Source organism: Panthera uncia, chromosome X (genome assembly GCF_023721935.1).
Source record: "Panthera uncia isolate 11264 chromosome X, Puncia_PCG_1.0, whole genome shotgun sequence".
NCBI lineage: Eukaryota > Metazoa > Chordata > Mammalia > Carnivora > Felidae > Panthera > Panthera uncia.
In genome coordinates this window covers 28,750,165-28,775,794 of record NC_064817.1, presented here as the reverse complement: position 1 = coordinate 28,775,794, position 25,630 = coordinate 28,750,165, and the positions used below count along the sequence as shown (strand labels likewise).

Sequence of the window (25,630 nt, the reverse complement as noted above, 5' to 3'; positions counted from 1 at the left end):
ATCTACAATTTTCAGTGGAAGAAATTGAAGCCTAATTAATTTTCAAGGTTACTCAGCTAGTAAATTTTAGTCTTTTATTTCAATGTAGTCTTCTGACTCTAAATCCAGGTGTCTTCTCTTACATTACAGCTGCATTATGAGATGCTTGGTGATAGATAAAATATTGCAACTATGATATGAGTTTATATATAACACAGAGTCATAATTTCCCAACTTTTTAAAAAACGGGTTTTAATTCACTTTATTCTTCTCATATAAAACTATGTAGTGACCACAGCTGGAGTCAGGGACCTTACAAGATGGTCAGTGAATTCATCATTGAGAGACTTGGTGAATAGTCTCTTTCCAGAGGTGGGAGGTGAGATAACTATAGGTCTTGGAAATGGCATCAAAAGTGGCCTTGGTGAAGTTACTCCCCATGGCAATGCAGCCTCTGATTGAGGTGTAGCAGGTGTCATTTCCGGCCATCATCAGTAGCTTCTTGGGCAGTGCCTCTGGGGGCAGCGATGAGGTACACCAGCACGGAGCCACAGCGGCTGGTCACCTTGCATGGGACAGTGTGGGCCTTGCCCTGATCTTGTTCCCCCAGGAGACTCACTGCATGGGGATGATGGAAAGCTTTGCCAGGAGGATGGCCTCATGGATGGAAGTGGCTATCTTCTTGGAGCACTTAACACCCAGACCAACCTGTCCCTTGTAATCTCACATGGCAACAAATGCCTTAAACCTGGTCCACCAGCCAGCGTGGGTCTGCTTTTGCACGGGCATAATCTTCAAAACCTCGTTTTTCAGGGATGCCCCCAGGAAAAAGTCCATGATCTCAGAGTCCCTGATCAGCAGGGAGAAGAGAGAGATCTCCTCCAGTGGACTTGATCTTCATGTCCTTGACCAGGTGGCCCATCTTGGTGATGGGGACCCACTCTTTGTCCAGAACCTTGCCCTGGGGAACCTCGGTCCAGACCATAGCTTGACTGGGTCGCAGATGCCACTGCTGACATCTCTGCTGAAGCCCAGGTGGCCTTCCAGGGCCCTCCAGGGCCTTCTGCAGCACCAGCGTCATCTGCCATTTAGTGTTTTCTCAGAGAAGAGGCTAATTTCTCAACTCTTTATCCTCATAAAACTCATGCCCTGCTAGTGAGTACAGACATCTGAAATACCTGGTCTTTTGCCAACAATAACCCTGTAGCATTCCATCTCCTGGTTACTAGCTCCTAGAAATAGAAACGAAGCTGGTAGTAGCTAAATGCTATATTACTACTCTTAGAAAAGCCATGTCAAAAGCACTTGTGAATTTGTGAGTTATAGCTAATTACATTATTTTGTGCCTGTCTCACTTATAGTTTCCTAAACACGGTGGCTATGATATTTTTTCACATTTATTTCTTGTTTGTATATCTAATTATATTTTAGCTAGTTAAACAAATACATTCTGTATAAATATACATTTGGATTATTTTTACATATGTGCCTATAACATATTTAGCATTAAACTATGCATCACAATGTTTCTAGAGATGCCCTGTGTATTGTCTTTCACATGGCCTGTACTCAAATTGACTAGATTAGTAAATAGACATATAGTTACAAAACAATTGATTTCCCTGTGTGTGGATTTGGGTCAATCAATTAAATGAACACCCAAATCAAATTATCCTTACATTTACAAATCATGTTTCATATAGCTGAGATGGAGAGAATATTTATAAAGACTAATAAACTATTAAAGCTCCTCATTATCATATATTACTGCTGAATTAAGTTTCCTTATCTGTCAGTTAGTATCTTATTTACAATACATCCAATTTCATTGCCCCCACCTCCCTTCCTACTCCCACTAAGGTCAAGATTATTGAAGGATTCTTCATTCTCTGAAAAACTGGTAATTTTGTGGCTCCAGAATTGTTGCTTAATACATTTTAAATTAAATGATTACGCTGATTTATTTTGTTGGTGTTGTCAGATCAAGAAGGACATATATTTATTACTAGTGTGAAAAGCCATCACATGCTATCAGCACTAGTGATGCACTAAAGACTCACACACTCCTTAAGCACTCCTTTTTTTTTTTTTCTGCTCTGAGCCTGAAAAATGTGTGTACATGGAACACCTGCCATATGCCACCTAATGGAAGTGACAGAAGAAGCCATCACAGGGTCTATAACTGATTCTTATTTCTGTCTTGTACTAGTTAGGTGACTTTGGGAAAGATATTTAAATTCTGCATTCTTTCTCTAATAATTTGTATAAGCTCTAACTCAGTGTTACTTGGTATCAAATGAGATCTTGTGTACATTTAAGTGCCACACAGTAGTTGGTCAGGCTCTGAACTGCAGAAACCAGAGAGTCATCTGAGAGATATCTGCTTATACATCTAGTGAAAGAGAAAATGAAAAGCAGCCCACACAGCCTGTAAAGCTGAGGAAGTTACCAATCAAATCTTCCAGTTATGGTACTTTATTTTAGGGGGTTTCTTTTTTTACATATTATAATTACCACAGATTATTTTGATTTGAGAATGTAGACTGCAGTATTTTTTAAACTTCTTTTTTACTGTGATACAGCAAGTAATGCATTTTTATTTTAGATCATTACACACATGCTGCACACATACATACACATCTGAAAGAAAAGTTTCAAAAATTGTTGCTACCTGTGTTCCTGTCTAATACTTTCTACACTACACTGCCTTGTTCTATTGTAATTTTTTTATTTAAAAAAATGGCTGATCAGTGTCCCAGCAGCAATGTGTTACAATATATGTTTTAAAATACTCTGAAGTAGGACAGGTCAGAATTTAAATCATCCCAATCATGCACTTACTAGCATACTGACTGTGAATAAATTAAACTCTCCAATTCCTCATTTTTACAACAAGAATTATAATAGGAATAAACCTTATCTCATAGAGACATAGTGAGGATTATATCAGATAATTAATATAAATCACAAAGTATAGTAGATGCTCATTATTTGCAGGTTTCAAATCACTACCTTTAATTGCATTAGAGATAAAGCTGTAAAAATGTATCTGACTGTATTCTATTAAATTCAGAAAAGTCAGAAAATAATCTGGATACTTCAGATTCTCAAATTTATTACTCCCTTGACTATGTCATGGAGAGAGAAATCAAATATTACTTTAGGATGCTTAATATCCATGAAGACCAAACTTAATATCCAAACACCGCTGACCTAGTTCAGTAGGAAAAGCCATGAATGCTTTGGAAGCATCATTCTGGAACTTGACAAGTGCCTCACTGCACAGAGCCATTCAGGGCACTGGCCTGGTATAATTTAACTCTGTTCCCAAAACCTCTAAATTCAGGCCAACATTTGTAAACACCATTGCACAATTGATTGCAATGTCACCCTACTTTCTCTTTTCCCTCCTCACCCTAATTCATTTCCCCAAGATGACTCAGAGTTTAAATTTATCTGAACCTTCCAAGTGTGTCTAAGAAAAGTGTATCATTGTTAGTCACCTCTCTTTGGGCTTAGAATACCTGGCCAAATCAGACGTCTCTCTGTTTACTACTAGTGTGAGAAGCAGAAATTCACCTTAATTTAATTAGTATTTTCTCTCTAATTTAGTAATGCAAATGATTATATTCTGCCCTGTAGATGCTACAACGCACAGTGCAATGAGACCCTCTTGGCTAGCAACCCAGATGAGTGAATCAATGGAAATGTTTATAGGGAAGCAAATGACATGCTTACTTAAAATTCATTCCTCTTTAATGACAAGAAAATTTATTTTCAAATTGCAGTCTACAGGTGTTTGCTACCAGACCCTTTCAGCAATTTTGGCTTTTCTTACCACCCACCCTCTTTTGCCATGCCTAGTAAATATTGTTGACAATGGGTTTCAAAACATTATGCTAGTATGTTATGTTTCTAAGTCCTATGGATTGCATATCATGTCTTCTTGATACCATCTGAAACATACTGTGTTCTTATGAGGAAACTGGATGATTACTTAATTGCAGTGTTTCTGTTTTCACTCCATGTGCTACTGAATAGAAATGAGAGGAATATGGTTTCCAAAATAGAATTCCCTAGCTAAGCTAGAAATCTGATTTTCATATCTCACTCATCAGGTGAATATAAGCCAAAAAAAAAAAAATACTCCATCTGAATGGAAATATCTCATGCCTAGTCTCTGATGAAAGGTGAAGCTTATTTTGATCTAACCTATTTCAGTCACTTTTCTATTAAAGAATCTTAAAAATATTTTTGTGACTTGTAAAACGTTCAGGTAACCTTAAAAATAGAGTAACTTTAACCTTGCAGGAAATCAAGGAGGAGTTAAGATGGTGGAGCAGTAGGGGGACCCTAGGCTTGCCTTGTCCCTGGAACACAGCTAGATAAAGACCAAATCATTCTGAACACCCAAGAAATCAATCTGAATGCTGACAGAACAAGCTGCAGAAACAGGGGGAGAAAAGAAGGCATTTTTTAGAAGGTAGGAAATGAGGAGACATGATTCCTGGAAGAAAAGAATCCCAGGTGCTGCAGAGGGGAGGGGGCCTTGATCTCAGAGAGAGAGGAGAGAGAGAGAGAGAGATGGAGAGAGAAACAGACACTTCACAAGAGAAACACTTCCCCAAAACCAGTGACTGGGAGAATGAGAGCAGCTGATTATTGCAAATTTTTATAAGCAGTAGCACTGAAAGTCTCAAGTTTTAAAAGTCGTGCTACTGCCGGGTCCTGGTGGGCATAGTGATGCTTCTGTGGGGAAGGAGGGCAGAGGCCTGGGGGCAGCCAGTGTGGTCTGAGGATCCCCTGGGTGACACTGGGACAGACATCTCCCCTTCTTGGAGCACATTTGGGAGAGGTGGCATGGCCTATCAGGGGACAAAAGAGCTGGCCTGTACCAATGTGCTGCCCTATTCATTAGCATAGGAACAGAGACACCTGATGAGGGCAGCAAACCTTGGTGCCAGCTTTTTGCTGTGCTTTACCGTAAACTCCAACCCCTGTGCAATCATGCAACTGCTTTTCTGGAACTAAATGACACCAGCTGCAGCATGGCAAGACCCTTCCCCAGAGGATCAGTGAGGGTCCACACCACACCGGGTCCCTAAAATTCAGAGTTTTGAAACTCAGCTGAGTGCTTGAGATAAAACACAGGAGTTCTGTGCTGTCTGGCAGGCAGACAGCTCAGACATAGGGTAAAGGCAGAGATCTGATGGAAGCCAGAGACACAAGAGGGGAGACTGTTCACTCTTCTGTGACAGCTTTCTGGACAACAGCAGATGCAAACTCCCTTCTCTGTGGACAAGAGAGCTGGGGAACACCATTTTCTGGCCCATCAGCACCAACACCCTTCAGTGAGTAGCACAGCACCACCAAGTGGAGGCTGGACCCACTTACACCAAGTTCTGCCTCCCTGCGCCCTACAGGTGCATCTTTACTAGGGCAAGTTGGCCTGAGAATCAGCACAGCAGGCCCCTCCCCCAGAAGACTAGCACAAACCCCTCACACATACCAAATCTACTGATCATACAGTATTGCAAACCTTTCAGCTTTAAGGGAAATCATATTTATCCTCTTTTAACAAACAGACAAAAACATACTTAGTTAAAACTTGCCACACAGTGGACAAGGTCCAAACACTCCTCACTGTAGGCAAGGAGAAACTGCAGAGGACTGACCTGAGGGAAAGAGCAACCAAAACACAACAGCAGAGTGTACACTTTGAAACACTTCCTGAAGCACCAGGCCCTGGACAGTATAGGACCTCTTCTTAATACAGCCATTACTCTCAGGAGCAGGAAGTAAAACAGGCTATGCTAACACACAAAAAGACAGTGACCTAGACAAAATGACAAAATGGAGGAATTCACCCCAAAAGAAAGAACAGGAAGAGGTCATGGCCAAGGATCTAATCAAAACAGATATAAGTAATATGCATGAACCATAATGCAAAACAACAATCATAAAGATACTAGTGGGGCTTGAGAAAAGCATAGAAGGCACTAGAGAACCCCATACTGCAGAGATAAAAGAACTAAAAACTAGCCAGGCCAAAATAAAAAATGCTATAACCCAGATGCAAAACTGACTGGATGCAATGACAACAAAGATGGAAGAAGCAGAGGAACAAATCAGTGATATAGAAGATAAAATTATGAGGGTACCTGGGTGGCTCATTTGGTTAAGGATCTGACTCTTGGTTTCAGCTCAGGTCATGATTTCACGGTTTGTGAGATGGAGCCCTGTGTCGGGCTCTGCACTGACAGAGAGCAGTGTATAGAAATACAAGCCTATCTCAAGAAGCAAGAAAAGTCTCAAATACACATCCTAAACTTACACTGAAAGGAGCTAGGAAAGGAATAACAAATAAAACCTAAGGTCAGCAGAAGGGAAATAATAAAGATTAGACCAGAAATAAATGATATGGAAACAAACAAATAAACAAACAAAAGCTCCAGTAAAACAGATCAATGAAACAAAGAGCTGGTTCTTTGAAAGAATTAATAAAATTGATAACCCCCTAGCCAGACTTATCCACAAGAAAAGAGAAAGGACCCAAATAAATAAAACCATGAATGAAAGAGGAGAGATGACAACCAACACCACAGAAATACAAAGAATTATAAGAGAATATTATGGAAAATTTTATACCAACAAATTGGACAATCTGCAAGAAATGGATAAATTCCTAGAAACATACAAACTACCAAAATCCAAACAGGAATAAACAGAAAATTTGAACAGACCCATACCCAGCAAAGAAATTCAATCAGTAATGAAAAATTTCCCAACAAACAAATTTCCCACGCACCTGTCCAGGGCCAGATGGCTTCCCAGGGGAATTCTACCACATTTAAAGAAGAGTTAATACCTATTTTTCCTAAACTGTTCCAAAAAATAGAAATGGAAAGAAAACTTCCAAACTCCTTCTACGAGGCCAGCATTACCTCCATTGCAAAACCAGACAAAGACCCCACTAAACAGGAGACTTATAGGCCAATATCCATGATGAACATGGATGCAATAGTCTCAACAAGATACTAGCAAATCGAAACCAACAATACATTAGAAGAATTATTCACCATGATCAAGTGGGATTTATTCCTGGGCTGCAGGGCTGGTTCAATATTTGCAAATCAATCAACATGATACACCACATTAATAAAAGAAATGATAAGAACCATATGATCCTGTGAATAGATGCAGAAAAAGCATTTGACAAAATACAGCATCCATGTATTTCAATTTATTGCTTTATTTGGGGGGAGGGCAGAGAGAATGGGGAGAGAGAATCCCAAGCAGGCTCTGCACTGCCAGCATGATCCCAATTTGGGGCTTGAACTCACAAACTGTGAGATCATGACCTGAGCCAAAATCAGGAGTAGACACTTAACCAAGTGAGCCACCCAGCACATCAGCATCCATTCTTGATAAAAACCTTCAACAAAGTAGGGATAAGGAGGAACATACCTCAACATCATAAAGACCATTTTTAAAGATCCACAGCTAATATCATACTCAACTGAGAGCTTTACCTCTATTGTCAGGAACAAGATAGGGATGTCCATTCTAACCATTGTTGTTAACGTAATACTGGAAGTCCTAGCCTCGGCCATCAGACAACAAAAAGAAATAAAAGGAAGCCAAATCAGCAAAGAAGAAGTAAAGCTTTCACTATTCACAGATGACACAATACTCTATGTAGACAACCTGAAAGACTACACCAAACAATTACTAGAACTGAAATATAAATTCAGCAAAGTTACAGGATATAAAATCCATGCACAGAAATTGGTTGCATTTCTATACACCAATAATGAAACAGCAGAAAGACAGAGAAATCAAGAAATCGATCGCATTTACAACTGCACCCAAAACAATAAGATACCTAGGAATAAGATGTAAAAAGATCTTTACTCTGAAAACCATAGAACACTTAAGAAAGAAATTGAAGAGGACACAAAGAAATGGAAAAACATTTCATAATCATGGATTGGAAGAACAAACATTGTTAAAATGTCTATACTGCCCAAAGCAATCTATACACTTAATGCAATCCCTATCAAAATATCACCATCATTTTTCACAGAGCTAGAACAAACAATCCTAAGTTTTGTATGGAACCACAAAAGACCCCGAATAGCCAAAGCTATCTTGAAAAAGAAAAGCAAAGCTGGAAGCATCACAATTCCAGACTTCAAGTGATATTACAAAGTGGCAATTATCAAGACAGTATGGCACTGGAACAAAAACAGACACATAGATCAATGGAACAGAATGGAAAACCCAGAAATGGACGCACAACTATATGGTCAACTATTATTTGACAAAGCATAAAAGAATATCCAATGGAAAAAAGACAGTCTCGAACAAATGGTGCTGAGAAAACTAGAGCAACATGCAGAAAAATGAAACTGGACCACTTTCTTACATTATACACCAAAATAAACTAAAAATGGATCAATGTGAGACCGGAAACCATCAAAATCCTGGAGGAGGGACGCCTGGGTAGCTCAGTTGGTTAAGCGCCCAACTTAGGCTCATGTCATGATCTCGTGGTTTCTGAGTTTGAGCCCTGCGTCAGGCTGTGTGCTGACAGCTCGGAGCCTGGTGCCTGCTTTGGACTCTGTGTCTCCCTCTCTCTCTGCCCCTCCCCCACTCACACTCTGTCTCTCTCTCTCAAAAATAAATAAACATTAAAATAATAAACAAAAATCCTAGAGGAGAACATAGGCATCAACCTCTTTGACCTCAGCCACGGCAACTTCTTACTAGACATGTCTCCTGAGGCAAGGGAACAAAGCAAACATGAACTACTGGGACTTCATCAAGATAAAAAGCTTCTGCACAGCAAAGGAAACAATCAACAACACTAAAAGGCAACCAATGGAATGGGAGAAGGTATTTGCAAATAACGTATGAGACAAAAGGTCAGTTTCCAAAAGATATAAAGAATTTATCAAACTCAACACCCAAAAAATAAAAATCCAGTTAAGAAATGGGCAGAAGACATGAACAGACTTTTTTCCAAAGACATTTGGATGGCTAATAAACACATGAAAATGTGCTCAACATCATTCACCATCAAGGAAATACAAATCAAAACCATAATGAGATACCACCTCACACCTGTCAGAAAGGCTAAAATTAACACAAGGAACAACACGTGTTGGGGAGGATGTGGAGAAAGGGGAACCCTCTTACACTGTTGGTGGGAATGCAAACTGGTGCAGCCACTCTGGGAAACAGTGCGGAGGTTCTTTGAAAGGTTAAAAATAGAACTATCCTACAACCCAGAAGTTTTACTACTAGGTATTTACTCAAAGGATACAAAAATACTGATCTAAAGGGGCATGTGAACTTTGATGTTTACAGCAGCACTATCAACAATAGCCAAATTATGTAAAAAGCCCAAATGTCCATTGACTGATGAATGGGTAAAGAAGTAATGGAATATTACTCAGCTGTCAAAAATAATGAAATCTTGTCATTTGCAACAATGTGGATGGAGCTAGAGTGTATTATGCTAAGCAAAATAAGTCAGAGAAAGACAAATACCATATGATTTCACTCTTATGTGGAATTTAAGAAACAAAATAGATGAGCATATGGGAAGGTGAAAAAAAAGAGAGAGGGATGCAAACCATAAAAGACTCTTAACTATGGAGAACAAACTGAGGTTGATGGAGGGAAGTGGGCAGGGAATGGTACTTGGATGATGGGTATTAAGGAGGGCATTTATTGTGATGAGCGCTAGGTATTATAATTAAATGATGAATCACTAAACTCTATGCCTGAAATAAATTTTACCATATATGTTAATAAAATAGAATTTAAATGTAAACTTGAAATAGGGGCACCTGGGTGGCTCAGTCGGTTAAACATCTGACTCTTGATTTTGGCTCAGGTCATGATCTCATAGTTCATGAGTTCATGCTGCACTGACAGCATGGTGCCTGCTTGGGATATTCTCTCTCCCTCTCTGTCTGCCCCTTTTCTCCTTCCTTCTCTCTCTCTCTCTTAACATAAATAAATACACTTTAAAAAACTTGAAATAAAAAAAACTAGCAGGAATTATCATTAATAAAATTATTTACCTGCTCTGTGTTTAATTACAAGCTTTTTGGGGAAAAATACCACTGTGGAATAAGATATACTCAGATTTCAATGATACATATTTTAGGATTTGATATCTTAATAAATTTAACCTGAGGAAAAAAAAAAACAGGAAAGGTTAATCATTCATAAAGTAGTGCCTGCATTATTTGTAGGCATTCTGTATTTTTATTATTTCATTACATCTTTGTATGTTTATAAAAGGTGCTTAGTTCCAGGGTCTCTGGGTGAATGGTAATGACTCGTCTCTACTTAGGTCCACTGCCTTTTGTATCAGGTAAATTTTTAGGTTTGACATTTCAGTGAGATTGTGATTATGCCATTGATATGTATGTGTAATCTTAGGATACTCCCAGTTTGCCCAAATACAATGAAAATAATCACATCAAGAGTAAGAACTAGAATTTGGACCAAAGGACCAAACAAACAAAAAGCACTAAATGGATGGAAAGGATATGACGACAGTCATGAACTCAAGTACCTATGTGCCTGCAGAGAAAACATAAATGAATGAAACTGGTTGTATACAAGACACATTGGAGAGTGATGGGGTCTCTGTGCAACTGAAGTTGTAAAAGTTTACTGGGTCCTAAGCCCAAAGGCTAGGCTTATTTGAAAATGTGGATTCAATGTTTCCAGGTCTTCCCATTTTCTTTTTTTTTTTTTTAATTTAATGTTTATATATTTTGCAGAGAGAGAGACAGAGAACAAGCAGGAGAGGGGCAGAGAAAGAGGAAGAGACAGAATTGGAAACAGGCTCCAGGCTCTGGGCTGTCAGTGATGCGAGGCTTGAACTCATAAGCTGCAAGATCGTGACCTGAGCTGAAGTCGGACACTAAACCTACTGAGCCACCCAGGTGCCCCCTGGTCTTCCTGATATCTATAAAAAGACAGAAACACAGATTTCTAAGTTGAAAATGTTGGCAGCCATTTCAAAAAATTGCTTAAACATTAATTTATAAAAACTTTTGTTAGTTTTTTTTTTCACATTTTATTCTTTTCATTTTGGTACCTTGAATCAGAATCCAATAAGGTCTACACTCTGCAATTGTTTGATAAAGCTCTTAAAACATTTTTTTAATGGTTCTTTTTTTTTTAAGTAGTTTTCATGTCTAGCACTGAGCCCAACGTAGGTCTTGAACTTACGATCCTGAGATCAAGACCTGAGCTGAAATCAAGAGTCAGATGCTTAACTGACTGAGCTACCCAGGTGCCCCAAGTCTTTTTTTTTTTTTTTTTTAAGGAAGGTCCACACCCATTGTGGGGCTTGAGCTCACAACCCTGCGACCAAGAGTCACATGCTTTCCTGAGACAGCCAGTTGACCCAACTTTTGTTAGTTTTTTTAAATGTTTTATTTATTTTTTGAGAGACAGAGCATGAGCAAGGGAGGGGCAGAGAGAGAGAGGGACAGAGGATCTGAAGTTGGCTCTGCGGTGACAGGCTGACAGCCCAACATGGGGCTCAAACTCACAAACTGCGAGATCATCACCTGAGCTGAAGTTGGACGCCCAACCGACTGAGCCACCCAGGCGCCCCTGTTAGTTTTTTAACTTAAGGCTGTCATTCTTCCAAATGTTTAGATATAATTTACACAAAAATTAATTATAGAGATTTTAAAAATATAATTTAATAAGTTTTGATAAATGTATATACTTACGTCACCTTTACCCTAAATAATTTGTAGAATGCTTTCATTACTCAAAAGCAATTCCCTTATTCTCAGTTCCAGGCAACTGCCTGCCAGGAAGGTGACAACAGTTTTGATTTCTTTTTTTTTTTTAATTTTTTAATTTTTATTTTAGAGAGAGAGAGAGAACGCAAGAGGGGGAGAGGGGCAGAGGGAGAGAGAGAAAGAATCTTAAGCAGGCTCCGCACGGGGCTTGATCCAACGACCCTGGGATCATGGCCTGAGCTAAGACCAAGAGTTGGACACAAAACTGACCTAGCCACCCAGGAGCCCCAACAGGTTTGAATTCTATCACCATAACTTAAATTGGCCTTTTCTAGAACTTAATGTAAGTGGAATGACACAACCAATTTAGGTTTGGCTCTTTTTGCTCAATATGTTTTTGAGATTCATCCATGCTATTACATTTATTGATAGTTTGTTGCTTTGAATTGCTTAGTAGTATTACATTCTGTTCATCTTAAAGTATTATGTGGACAAAGTCTTAAGATAGACTTGGCCTGCAGGAAAATAGTAGGTCATTTCTTGTTTGGAGAGAAGGTAATGGGTGAAGGCAAAAACCAAACCAAACTAAACTCTTAAATGCAGAAAGGATGAGAGAATAGAATAATTACTGTGCTAGGAGAGTGTTAAAATAAAACAACGTAAAATAGTGGAAATGGAAGAACTGGAAGGCAGAAGAGAGCAAAAGACCCCTTAGGGAGTATTTCAAGAATCTGGATGTGAAAGGGATATAGATGTGATAAAAGAAGTGAAGAAAATCGCTCACCCTGTGATGTGGGTATTTTCTTTTTCACCCAATATGTAGGAGTTGCTCAGCCAGTTTCTGGATTTCTTTTAGAGAGATTTACTCTGTGTGTAGCTGTAGATTCTATGTATTCATTAAAGGAGGTGAATTCTGGAAGCCACTTATGTCACCGTGTTGTAATGGAACCCTTCTTATGGAATCAATAGTAATCTTGATATTCTGTTACACAGATAAGAAATATTGTGCTTTTTTTTCTTTAGGACTTTGTTTCTTTTCCATCTTCCTTTCTTCTGATCACCTCACCATAGTCTGAATCTTCACCTATTTATCAATGATTATCATTTTCCTAATTTGTGAAGGTGAAGTTCACTTTGTAAAATTATCTCTGTATTGATGATAGTTTAATTACAGGTCATATTTTTCCTATTTCTCACACTTAAGAGAAATAATCTCCATTCTGTTTTTCATCAGTATCTCATGCTGTGCAATGAAATTAAATCACAATTCCCTAACAGTACAGAAAACTTCAATAAGGCCACCACCATCTATGATCATCCAATAGTCAGAGAGTAGAAATAATAGAAATTACTTCTTGAATCTCAACATTCTAAAATTACTGTACTTTAGTCCAATTCTCTTTGGTTCAGTTCATAATTCTTTGCCTCTGTGTATTTTGTGTGTGTGTGTGTGTGTGCATGTGTGTGTGTGTATGTGCTTTGACATTTTAATACTTGAGGGGTTTTTTTCAGTCCTGAGGTGTTCCATAGTTTAGAGGATTCAGGAGTCTCAGCTACAAACAATGCTAAATTCTGACATTCCTTGAGATGGTTTGGTAAACGCTTTGTGAATTGGATTACACTATACAAACCAAAATGTAGGCACTTATTTTCTGTTGTTTACAATGTAGACAAGAACCATTAACTTTGAGTATCCTATTCTAGCCTAAAACTCAGTCCAGCAACAAAATATTTTACTATGAATCAAGGCCAAACTGGAAAGAATGACATACTTCCATGTTGTTTAGAAGAATATTTTTGATAAGAGATATTAAGTTAAACTTTCCTAAACAGTAAGGAAATATATTTTCTTGCATACCAGGAAGACTAGAGATAGTGCAGGGTCAAATATAGAAACAGCAGTGATTCCATGATATAATAGAATATCCATCTCTTTGCTTTCCTTAACAACAACTTCTTTCCAAGAGAATGCCAACAGCAACTGTGTGTACTTATTTTCTTGTTTAGTAAAACAAACAGAGCAACTTCTCTTCAAAACATGGAATAAAATTTATTCTGATTAGTCACATGACTAGGTCATATGACCTTTGTGGATCAAGAATAACCAAGAGAAACTCTATGCCCTTATTCCTTTGGCAAATAGGAACTCCCTCTGGAGCAGTAAGTGAAGTACATACCTAAACAAAACTGAGGTTCTGTTAGGAAAAAGAAAGTGTGGCTTCAGCTATTTTCCACTCTGCTTTATTTTCTATTCTAATATCTCTGGAGATTTTATTTATGACACATGGGCATTTAATAGCCATTCATGCCATTTAACATGTGAAAAGGCAAATACTGAAAATGCATTAGAGTCCAAGTAGAAAGTGGTTCACAAAATGCAGAGACTGAATTTTTATATTGAAGAAATTATTCATAACTTTCAGAAACAAAAATCTTTCCAAATTGTTAATTTTAATTGGGTTTGTTTCCTGGCTGCAGAAATAAACAAAAACTTCTTTCAAATTCGTGTGATATGCCTTCACATCAGAGATGTGCTGAGTCATTGATAAATAATTCAGTTAGCCTGGCAACAGATAAACCAATTTCTGAAAGCTGCAGATATCTGAGTTTCCCCATACTTTTCCTTGTTGAGATTAGCTAGAACAGATGATGGCATTCTAATCAGGACAAAAAAGGGTATCCCCGTTAAATTTTCAGCAACCTGTCATGGTGAATTACTGATGTCATGCCTAGTCATATTATTTGTGTCAACAGTCCTTTGGTCTGCTGCATCTAAGTGCTGCAAATAGTTCTAAATAGTTGGTATTTCCTCCAGAAAGAGCCACACAAACAGGGAAGTGGGATAATTCTACTTCAAGTAATTTAAAAGTTGGATTCATTTTACCCAAACCATTAATGTAGTTCAGGATTTTTCTTTAATTTTTATCCAACACTGTAGATTACAAGGTATTTTAGGGAGCATTTATTCAATAATCTGCCTGGTGTGTTCTCCAATATGCCTGAATAAGAAAAATTCATCTTTCTCCCCCCAAAACCCAGTAACTTTGATTCACAGGAATAACAGGAGTTATATGGTTTATATAGATTTTAGTTAAAAGCTAATGTTGACTGCGGAATCAATAAATGTGCTTTGGTGGCCTTGAATAACTTTTAAGAATAGAGCCACAGAACAGAAGGTTGTTTTCACTGAGGTTACACAAATACATATCATAAAACATTAGTAAGTCAAACAAACTGGATCAGAAAAGAAAAACAACTATATGCTGAGCCAATTTCCCCTTGTATTATTCAGCTTAAATTATCTTTCCTCAAAGAATTAACTTGTAAATTTTTTAAATTACTGAACTAAATTTATAGACAATGAAATAAACATTATCACAAGTGCACAATTCAATGGCATTTGATTGTATAGGTGCATTATTTTTTATTGCTAAATATTATTTCATTACATGAACATACCAGTTTACTATCTTGTTAATAGACTTTGGGTTTTTTTCCAGTTTTTATTTATTATGAATACGACTACTATAAACATTCTCATATAAGCCTTTATGTGGCCAAATTTTTAAATTTTGTTTAAGTAAAGACCAAGGACTGGAATCATTGGATCATAAGGGGTGCGTGTATATAATTTTTTAAGAAATTGCCAGCCAGTTTTCCAAAGTTCATTTCCATCATGCCTAATGACACTGAGAATCTTTACATGCACTTATAGGCTATTCACATATTGTCTTTCATGTAGTATTTGTTCAAGTATTTTGTCCATTTTTTCTTAGTCATTTTTGAGAGAACTTTATATATTCTGGACACAAGTCCTTAGATATGTGTGTTGTTAATATTTTCAACCTCTCTGTGGCCTGCATTTTTATTTTCATAAAGACAATTATTGAAAAAATTAATTTCAAAATCCAGTTTATCATTTTAAGTTGAATATTTTTTTTGTTTGGCTGCTCTAAGAAATATTTGCTGACTCCATGTTTGCAAAGATATTCTGCATTCTTCTTTTTAAAATTTTTATAGTTTTAACTTCTACATTTATTAATCTATCTCAAATTAATTTTTGTGTACCATGTAAGGAAGGAGTCAAGGTTAATTTTTTTCCCGTATGTGTATTATACCCAACTTGCTGAAGATATTTTCCTTTCTCCTTTGAATTGCATTGATCTCTTTCTTGAAAATCAATTGAGTGTATAAGTGGGAGTCTTTTTCTGGGTGACGTGTCCTGTTCCTTTGAGGTATTTGTACATCTATTTATAATACCACAATATCTCAATAACTGTAGCATCATCATAGAAAGCCTTGAAATTAGGTAGTCTAAGGCCTTTAAAATAGAAATTGAGTCACTGATTTTATTAATTTTTAAATTTTTATTTGAATGCTAGTTAACATACAGTGCAATACTAGTTTCAGGAGTAGAATTCAGTGATTCATCACTTACATACAAAACCCAGTGCTCATCACAAGTGCCCTTCTTAGTGCCCGTCCACCCATCTAACCCATGCCCCCACCTCTCTCCATCAAACCTCAGTTTGTTCTCTATCATTAAGAGTCTCTTATGGTTTGTTCTCCCCTCTCTTTTTTTTAATTTCTTTTTTTACCCTTTTCCCATATGTTCAGTCACTGATTTTAAATCTTATTTCTAAAATAAGCATGAGAAGGTAAAAATTTCCCTCTAAGTATTGCTTTAGCAATATCCCACAAACTTAGGCATCTTGTTTTCATTTGAACTCAGTTTGATGTATTTTCTAATTTCCTTTGTGATGTATTCTTTTACCTATGGATTATTTCAAAGTGTTGGTTAACTTCCAAAGTTTGGGGCATCTTCTAAGTATCTTGCTATTATTGATTTTTTTTTTAAATATTTTTTAACGTTTATTTATTATTGACAGAGAGAGACAGAGCATGAGCATGGGAAGGACAGAGAGAGAGGGGGAGACACAGGATCTGAAGCAGGCTCCAGTCTCTGAGGTGTCAGCACACAGCCCAACAGGGGGCTCGATCCCACAAACTGTGAGATCATGACCTGAGCTGAAGTCCGATGCTTAACTGACTGAGCCATCCAGGTGCCCCACTATTATTGATTTCTAATTTAATTCTGTTATGCTCAAAGAACATACTCTGTGAGTATTTAGACTTTTCTTTTTTTTTTTTAATTTTATGTTTGTTTATTTTTGAGAGAGAGAGAGAGAGAGACAGAGTGTGAGTGGGGGAGGGGCAGAGAATGGAAGACAGAATCTGAGGCAGGCTCCAGGCTCTGAGCTGTCAGCACAGAGCCCAAGGCAGGGCTTGAACTCACAAGCCACTAAGTCGTGACCGGAGTCGAAGTCAGGCACTTAATTGACTGAGCCGCCCTGGTGTCCCATGTGAGTATTTAGCCTTTGCAAATTTATTGGTACATATTTACTGCCCAGTATATGGTCTTTCTTGATAGAAATTCTATGTGCACATAAGTGTGTTCACTAATTGTTGAGGTGATCTATAAAGGTAAGGTTGAGTTGGTTGATAGTGTTGTTCAGTCTACAGTCCTAAGATCTTTTGTCTACTTGATTTATCGATTACTGAGAGGGGCCACTATGTGGCCTTTCGTGGTTTTTATTTTAGTTCTGTCAGTTTTTACTTCCATCTACTTTATAGTTCTGTTATTTGGTCCATTCACTTTTAGGATTGTGATGTCTTCCTAAGGAACTAACAGTTTTTTATATGGTTAAATTTAAATCTACCTTCTAAGCTAATTCTTTTCTGTGTGTCCCATACATTGTTTTTTCTTTGTCCTCATTGACTGCTTTTTTTGTGTGTTATTTGAGTATTTTAGTCTTTTATTTTATATTCTCTACTGGATTTTGATTGATATATTTATCCTACCTTTATTACTTTTTCTTGAGATTATAATATTTATCTCTATTTATCACAGTATACTTAAAATTACTATTATACCATTTTGTATAAAATTCAAAACATTTAAAAGAGTATAATTCTAGGGGCGCCTGGGTGGCTCAGTCGGTTGAGCATCCGACTTCGGCTCAGGTCATGATACCACAGCTTGTGAGTTCGAGCCCCGCGTCAGGCTCTGTGCTGACAGCTCAGAGCCTGGAGCTTCCTTCAGATTCTGTGTCTCCCTCTCTCTCTCTGCCCCTAACCCACTCGCATCCTGTCTCCGTCTCTCTCAAAAATAAATAAACATTAAAAATAAAAGAGTATAATTCTATTTTCCCTCCTATCCTTTGTGCTATTTTGTTATACAGTTAACTTCTACATGTTAAAAATCCCCAAATAAAATATTACCTATGTTTTAAATATGAGTTTTTTAAAGAAATATGGAAACTAAAAGAAAATAGATAGCCTTTATGTTCACCCACATATTTACCATTTCTGTTACTTTTCTTTTTTTTTTCATTGTAGATTTGAGTTTTCTTCTAATATCATTTCTATTTAGCCTGAAGAACTATCTTTATCATCTTTCAGAGGTTAGGTCTGCTGGCAACAATTTCCTCAAGATTTTATTTATCTCAAAATGGCCATTATACCCTATTATTTTTCATTTTTAAAGGTACAAATTACATACAGTAAAATGAATCTTTTTTCCATGTACAGTTCTTCTAGCTTTGACAAACTCATAAAATCAAATACCTCTTTAATCAAAATATAGAACACTGCCATCACCCTAAACATACTCCCATGTGACCCTTTAAAATCATCCCATCCTCCTACTACCAGTCACAAGCAACCACTGATTTCTGTCCCTATAGTTTTGCCTTTTCCAGAAGATCATATAAATGAAATCATGCTCTATATAGCCATTTGAGCCTAGCTTCTTTCACATAGCATAATGCATTTGTGCTTTATCCAAGTCATTGCGTATATCAATAATTCATTTTTTTATGCTGAGTAGCATTTCATCATGTGGATATATCACAATTTGTTTATCCGTTCCACAATTGAGCAACATTTGTGTTGTTTCAAATTTTGGTGACTATGCATGCATAATGCCATGATAAACATATGTGAACAGATTTTTGTGTGAACATATATTTTCATTTCAGTTGTATAAATACCTGGCTTGTACATTTAACTGTATGAGAAACCACTATTTTCCAAAATGGCTATACCATTTAGCATTCACACTAGTGATGTTTCCAGCTGTTTCACATCATTGCTAGTACTTATCAGAATTTTTTTTTGCCATTCTAATAGATGAGTATTGATATCTCATCATGATTTTAAATTGGATTTTGCTAATGATTAATATTATTGAGCATCTTTTCATGTACTAATTTGCCATCTGTATATCTTCTTTGGTGAAGTGTCTTCTAAAACTTTTTTCCATATTCTTCATTTTGATTAATATATTCTAGACATAAGTTCTTTCTCAAATAAGTGATTTGAATATATTTTTTTAGTCTTTAGTTTGCCATTTCATTGTCTTAACAGTGTCTTTTAAAGAACAGACATAAGAACAACCATACACACACGTGCGTGCACGCACACCCACACACACCTCATCTCTTCTTCTGAAGATACCTAACCTAGAGTTTCACTTAAATTGCTAATTGAAACCATTTCAATGCTCTTCCTTCAGCGCCACTTCTTCTTATAAATATTTAAATTAACATATATAAAAAGGGAGACATAAAGAGAGAGAAAGTGTGTGCAGTTAAAAGAATTTTGAAGTTGATAATTATGAACTCATTCCAACATTATGCACTACCTTGACATAAGGTGCAAGTGGGAGAGGCTCAAACGGCCTGTAAGTTCTCCTAAAAGATTCCCTAGTCAAATAGCACCCCCATCAGATGGATCAAGTCCAGTTCCCATTTATTTCAGTAACAAGTTTCAGTTCACCGCCAACTAGCAGAATTATTCAAACAAACCAATGGCAACCAAGGGGCAGTCCACCCTTTTGATACTACAAAGCCTGTCTCCCAGAGCCTCTTGTTTCTGTTTCCACGTGCAACCTCTGTGCAGCCCTGTATGGGATATGGAATCCTCCTCTTCTAGCCTGTGAGTGCATGTGACTAATAAAGTGTTGTTCTCAATCAAAGAAAAGGAAAAAAAAGCAGACATTCTTAATTTTGATAAAGTTCAGTTTATCAGTTTTCTCTGTTTTGCTTTTGGTGTTATATCTTAGAAATCTTTGCCTAACCCAGGGTCACAAATATTTTTCTTATGTTTTCTTCTAGCACTCTCTTTTTTGAAGGAGATTTTCAATGGGTATAGAATTCTGAATTTACAGTTTTTTTCTTCTCTTTTTCTTCCAGCATTTTATTTTTTATTTAATTTTTTAAAGTAAACTCTACCCACAGTGTGGGGCTCAAACTCACAACCCCAAGATCAAGAGTCACACACTCCACCTGCTGAGCCAGCCAGTCGTCCCTCTTCCAGCATTTTAAAGATATTGTTCCATAATGTTATGGCACCCACTGCTTTTTGTAAGAAGTCAATCACCATTTGTATTGTTTCTCCCCTGTTAGTCTACTTAGGTTCCACCTCCCTGTTCTACCTCCTGAAAAGTGGCCCCAGACAAAAAGCCATATTGAAAAGTGACTCACCTCATGTGTTTCCCTTCTCTTAAATATTTAAGTTTTGAGTTATCTATGCTCAATGCCCAGACACAGTTGCCACAGATAATTTGTGAAACATTATATTACTTCATGATAAGAGGGTAAGTCTGATACCAGATACTCCATAATAGAGAATTCTAGCATGTTTACTGTTTTTACTCTTATTTCTCTAATCCATGTATGAAGCAATCAACCATATATTTTTGGACACCTACTACGAAAGTGTGCTTATTATTAAAGAGGCAAAGACACAGTCTCAACCCTTAACTAGCTTATAATTTTGTAAACTAATATATACTTTTTTCATTTTTTTCTTTTTTTAAATTGAAAAATAGTTGACACACAATTAGTTATATTATATTAGTTGAATCAACATATTGATTCAACAACTCTACACATTATGCTATGCTCACCACAAGGGTAGCTACCATCTGTCATCATACAACACTATTATAATACCACTGACTATATTCCCTATGCTGTACTTTTCATCCCTGTGACTTATTCATTCCATGTTGTAGGCTTATATTGAAGGAGAAGACAGGACAGAAAATACTCATGAGTTTTCACAAATTGTTGTTGAAACTCATCTATATCAAGATTTTCAGAGTCATGAACTGATAATTCCATAATGAATGCATGATTTAAAACCCCATTGTTGCTCAGCATTACCTTCGATTATCCCCAACCCTAACCCTCACCCGTTTCTCACAGTAATTCCAAAGTTTATCTCTCTAATGCTGGAACAGTTAATGGTCCTTACTAGAGATCCACTAATAGTATGATTGAACACCTTCACAGCTACCTTCTCTTGTTCAAATTCAGCCCAAATGTGTACACTGAACCTGCATAAAACTGGCCATTTGGGACCATTCTCCATTTCATAAATACCAATGGAAGGGGATGTGCTTATTTGCTATTAGGTTGAAGTCCTACTAAAAGGATCTCCAGAACTTGTTCATATTTGTCTTTAGTCAAATAACTGCTTTAGTCTTTGAAAAACTCTTTGAGTTTGGAAATAACTCTTGAACACTTGTTTGACCTTGGTAATAAATATTTCAAAGGAATTAACACCTGTATTTATGGCTTTAATCACTCAGAGAATAATCAGGAAAAACTACTTTATTCTAGGTCATGTGCTAGATCCAGGGGGGCAGAACACAAACATGCATAGGACTCCTTTTTCACCCATGAGCAGTGCACAGTTTATCATGAGATAAGGACACATTAACAAATTATGTTAATATAAATAAACTATAGTGCAATTATATGTTTTTGTGTGCAAGAGAGAGGGAGGGAGAGAGGAAGAGTGTTGAGGGTTTGGGGAGGTAGGAACACGTTCTCTATCTTGGTAATGAAGGCATATTAGCTGACCTTTTGGTTTAAAACATGTATAGGAAAATTCAACCTAACTCACTTAATTTAGGAAAATCTGTGGGCCGGGCATAAAACTTTGACAAAACCTCTTCAGGTCAACATTTGAGACTATAATATTTATTGAAACAGTTGCTCTGAGATTCTAGAGCCAGAAGTTACAAATCTCTTTGCAAGCAGGATGCAGTCTGCAGTTTGACATGTGAGCAACTCCATCTCATGATAGTGAGTGATTGATGGAAATTGCCTGATCTAGGCTCAGATGTGGCCAAACGCAAACAGGCCAGAGACATGACATGTATGTGCCATATCCCAAGAAATATGCAATTTGGAGTAGGATTGGTGAAGCAGCCAAAGCTGGAGTTGGAAGGTGCTTTGTCAAACAAGCCTGAGCTTTAAGATCAGAAAAATCCAAGGCCAAGGTGGCAGCCAGGCAACAAGGGAAGGCTTGAGGCAGAAACACCAGCAGGTGTTAAGTGAGGGGTGCCTTATTGAGTGTGACACTAAAGGAGGCTGGAGGCCTGATGTGTCAGTCAGCAAAGGGAAGGACAGTCATGGCACTGAACAGGACTGATGCAACATTGTCAGTGTAAATACCAGTATTTTGTAGCTTGTAAGATGATTTTGTTCACAGGGAAAAGCTCCAATCCCCACCACTACATTGCAATTTTAATGGAAGCAGGCATTCCACCAGTGTTCCTAGAGTAAAGGCAAATTATATTAAAAATTCAACTTGCTTCTCACAAGAGTGACCAATGCTAAGATAGGGAGTCAACACAAGGCCACAAATTTTCAATGCAGATTGTATCATAACTTTGTATACTTAAAGAAAAGCACTTAGTTTCTCAAATTACTGCACAAAGTAATCTATGAAATGAAAATCCTTCCAAACACCAAGTGCACTCAGAGAGCACTTGAAGTACTTGGAAATCATTCTGGAGCTCTTTATCAAAACGCTAAAGCTCACTAAACCCAGCACTGTCAGATGAAAAAAAAAAGTCATTTTGAATTATTCGTGGAGGGCACAGGAATTGCTTCAGTTGATACTTCTTAGTTTTCCTCTCTTCTCCACTGCATTGACTATATTTGACAAAGACATTATTGCCCATAGACTTGTATAAATGATTTGGTTTTAGTAGAATATTTCTGCTAAAGTTGTCTCATAGAATGCATGAACTTCTCAAACATGTGAGCAAAGTTTTTGCTCTCTCTCCAACCTTCAATGCCCTTAATATGTAAAATGAGGATACTGAGTGAAAATTCAGAAATCTGTTCTAGTGAGTCTTACACATGGGCAAATGATTATACACCAAAGATGTTTATTGTCATTGAATATAAAATATTGGTATTTAGAAAAAAATCTAAATGTTCAAAATGAAATTAATTGTGGTATAGTTGTTCAATGCATTATTACACAACTATATAGAATCACATTCACAAAGAGCTTTAATGGCCTGTGTAAGTCCCTGTGACACAGTGTGATCTTTTTTTCCCAATATATGAAATTTATTGTCAAATTGGTTTCCATACAACACCCAGTGCTCATCCCAAAAGGTGCCCTCCTCAATACCCATCACCCACCCTCCCCTCCCTCACACGCCCCATCAACCCTCAGTTTGTTCTCGGTTTTTAACAGTCTCTTATGCTTTGGCTCTCTCCCACTCTAACCTCTTTTTTTTTTCCTTCCCCTCCCCCATGGGTTTCTGTTAAGTTTCTCAGGATCCACATAACAGTGAAAACATATGGTATCTGTCTTTCTCTGTATGGCTTATTTCACTTAGCATCACACTCTCCAGTTCCATCCACGTGGCTACAAAGGGCCAGATTTCATTCTTTCTCATTGCCACGTAGTACTCCATTGTGTATATAAACCACAATTTCTTTATCCATTCATCAGTTGATGGACATTTAGGCTCTTTCCATCATTTGGCTATTGTTGAGAGTGCTGCTGTAAACATTGGGGTACAAGTGCCCCTATACATCAGTACTCCTGTATCCCTTGGGTAAATTCCTAGCAGTGCTATTGCTGGGTCATAGGGTAGGTCTATTTTTAATTTTTGGAGGAACCTCCACACTGTTTTCCAGAGCAGCTGCACCAGTTTGCATTCCCACCAACAGTGCAAGAGGGTTCCCATTTCTCCACCTCCTCGCCAGCATCTATAGTCTCCTGACTTGTTCATTTTGGCCACTCTGACTGGCATGAGGTGATATCTGAGTGTGGTTTTGATTTGTATTCCGCTGATGAGGAGCGACATTGAGCATCTTTTCATGTGCCTGTTGGCCACCTGGATGTCTTCTTTAGAGAAGTGTCTATTCATGTTTTCTGCCCATTTCTCCACTGATTTATTTGTTTTTCAGGTGTGGAGTATGGTGAGCTCTTTATAGATTTGGGAGACTAGCCCTTTGTCTGATATGTCATTTGCAAATATCTTTTCCCATTCTATTTGTTGCCTTTTAGTTTTGTTGGTTGTTTCCATAGCTGTGCAGAAGCTTTTTATCTTCATAAGGTTCCAGTAGTTCATTTTTGCTTTTAATTCCCTTGCCTTTGGGGATGTGTCAAGTAAGAAATTGTTATGGCTGAGGCCAGAGAGGTCTTTTCCTGCTTTCTCCCCTAGCATTTTGATGGTTTCCTGTGTCACATTCAGGTCCTTTATCCATTTTGAATTTATTTTTGTGAATGGTGTGAGAAAGTGGTCTAGTTTCAACCTTCTGCATGTTGCTGTCCAGTTCTCCCAGCACCATTTGTTAAAGAGATTGTCTTTTTTCCATTGGATATTCTTTCCTGCTTTGTCGAAGATTAGTTGGCCATACGTTTGTGGGTCTAGTTCTGGGGTTTCTATTCTATTCCATTGGTCTATGTGTCTGTTTTTGTGCCAATACCATACTGTCTTGATGATTACAGCTTTGTAGTAGAGGCTAAAGTCTGGGATTGTGATGCCTCCTGCTTTGGTTTTCTTCTTCAAAATTACTTTGGCTATTCGGGGCCTTTTGTGGTTCCATATGAATTTTAGGATTGCTTGTTCTAGTTTCAAGAAGAATGCTGGTGCAATTTTGATTGGGATTGCATTGAATGTGTAGATACCTTTGGGTAGTATTGACGTTTTAACAATATTTATTCTTCCAATCCATAAGCACAGAATGTTTTTCCATTTCTTTATATCTTCTTCAATTTCCTTCATAAGCTTTCTATAGTTTTCAGCATACAGATCTTGTACATCTTTGGTTAGATTTATTCCTAGGTATTTTATGCTTCTTGGTGCAATTGTGAATGGGATCAGTTTCTTTATTTGTCTTTCTGTTGCTTCATTATTAGTGTATAAGAATGCAACTGATTTCTGTACATTGATTTTGTATCCTGCAACTTTGCTAAATTCATGTATCATTTCTAGCAGACTTATGGTGGAGTCTATCGGATTTTCCATGTATAATATCATGTCATCTACAAAAAGTGAAAGCTTAACTTCATCTTTGCCAATTTTGATGCCTTTGATTTCCTTTTGTTGTCTGATTGCTGATGCTAGCACCTCCAACACTATGTTAAACAACAGCGGTGAGAGTGGACATCCCTGTCGTGTTTCTGATCTCAGGGAAAAAGCTCTCAGTTTTTCCCCATTGAGGATGATGTTAGCTGTGGGCTTTACATAAATGGCTTTTATGATTTTTAAGTATGTTCCTTCTATCCCGACTTTCTCAAGGGTTTTTATTAAGAAACGTTGCTGAATTTTGTCAAAGGCCTTTTCTGCATCGATTGACAGGATCATATCGTTCTTATCTTTCCCTTTATTAATGTGATGTATCACACTGATTGATTTGCGAATGTTGAACTAGCCCTGCATCCCAGGCATGAATCCTGCTTGATCATGGTGAATAATTCTTTTTATATGCTGTTGAATTTGATTTGCAAGTATCTTATTGAAAATTTTTACATCCATA

The 25,630-nt window shown here is 37.3% G+C and overlaps 1 pseudogene; it reads right to left on the bottom strand.

The window, feature by feature from the left end:
- Window positions 1-260: 260 nt before the first annotated feature.
- On the bottom strand, window positions 261-1,067 carry LOC125931254 (40S ribosomal protein S2-like; annotated as a pseudogene).
- Between the last annotated feature and the right edge of the window lie 24,563 nt (window positions 1,068-25,630).